At 39.1% G+C, this 1,436-nt stretch overlaps 1 pseudogene; it reads left to right on the top strand.

Moving 5' to 3' along the window:
* Positions 1-126, top strand: LOC128582970 (uncharacterized; annotated as a pseudogene).
* The last annotated feature ends 1,310 nt before the right edge of the window (positions 127-1,436 follow it).

Genomic DNA, 1,436 nt, shown 5'->3' with positions numbered 1-1,436 from the left:
ATCGCTTCTTGGCCTTTTGGCTAAGATCAAGTGTAGAAAGGAATTTTTTTATTGGAAAGAATTAAAACCTGCACCTTAGCAATGGGAATTTATTTATGCAATAAATATTTGCCTGCCCATAAAAACCAGAATAGAATATGCTAAGTGTTGGGTAGATGATTCCTGCTGTCGTAGAGCTTGGAGCCCTTTGAAAAAAACCTACAACATACAAAATATGTGTGTGTGTGTGTGTGTGTGTATATACATATATATGCATATATATACATACATTTGATAAGTGAAAATAATAAGGAAAATATGTGTGTTATAGGAAAGAATAACAGAAGAACATGATTTAGATTGATAACACAAAGAAAGTGTCGCCAAAGCAGTGACCTTTAAACTGACCCAAGTCAGCCAGATGAAATGTGTGAATAAAAGCATTCTAAAAAGAGAGAATAGTACTGTATATGTGAGGCCTGTGTAACTGAAAGCAAACAAAAGGTGTGTTTGAGGAACTAAAAGAAATTTAGTATGGCTGTGCAGTAAGTGCAGTAAGTAAGGGAGAAACCCTTACAAGAAGGGACTGGAAAGGTGTGCAAAGATTAAATCATGCAGGGCCTATTAAGCACTGTAACTAGTACACAAGGAAAGCATTGAAGTGTTTGAAGCAACAGAGTAACATTATGTTATTTATTTTCCATTTAAGAATGGAAAAATGCAATGTAAGAGAAGGGTTTTCCTTTGAATGACATGTCACTGGACATGGGGATGGGCCTAGAGAGTATGAGACAGGGACTTCCTCCATGTTCCTGAGTAGGGAAATGAAAGTCAGGAAATAAGGGATTCTAGAATGGAACTGAACCTGGAAAGAATTCTAGTCACAGACATCCTGGCTGCACTGATGTAGCAAGACCACCTACATTATGTGGCCTCAATAGGGATGCTCACTGTGGTAGGCAGAATAATGGCCCCTCAAAGATGTCTGCATCCTAATGCCTAGCACCTGTGAATACATTACTTCACATGGCAAAAGAACTTTGCAGATGTAAGTTAAACTGGCCAAGTGCAATGGCTCACACCTATAATCCCAGCACTTTCAGATACCAAGGCAGAAGGATCAATAGAGCCCTGGACTCTGAGACCAGCCTGAGGAACAAAGTGAGCCCTCAAAGCCCAGCATGGTGGCATGCACCTGTAGTCCCAGTTATTTGAGAGGCTGAGGTAGGAAGATACGTTGAGTGCACGAGTTTGATGTTGCGGTGAACTATAATCATACTACAGCACTCTAGCCTGGAAAACAGAGCAAGACCCTGTCAAAACAAAGCAAAATATAAGAAAGAGTTGAATGAAAAGTGGGAGGAGAAAAATTTTGTAATATTCAGAATATCAAAATGTGAACAATGGACTCATTGGTACTCAGCATAACTGAGAAAATTTCAAATCATCCAAACCAA

Source organism: Nycticebus coucang, chromosome 3, assembly GCF_027406575.1.
Source record: "Nycticebus coucang isolate mNycCou1 chromosome 3, mNycCou1.pri, whole genome shotgun sequence".
Lineage (NCBI taxonomy): Eukaryota > Metazoa > Chordata > Mammalia > Primates > Lorisidae > Nycticebus > Nycticebus coucang.
Note: the sequence above shows the minus strand (reverse complement) of the source record. Positions and strands in the feature narration are given on the sequence as shown.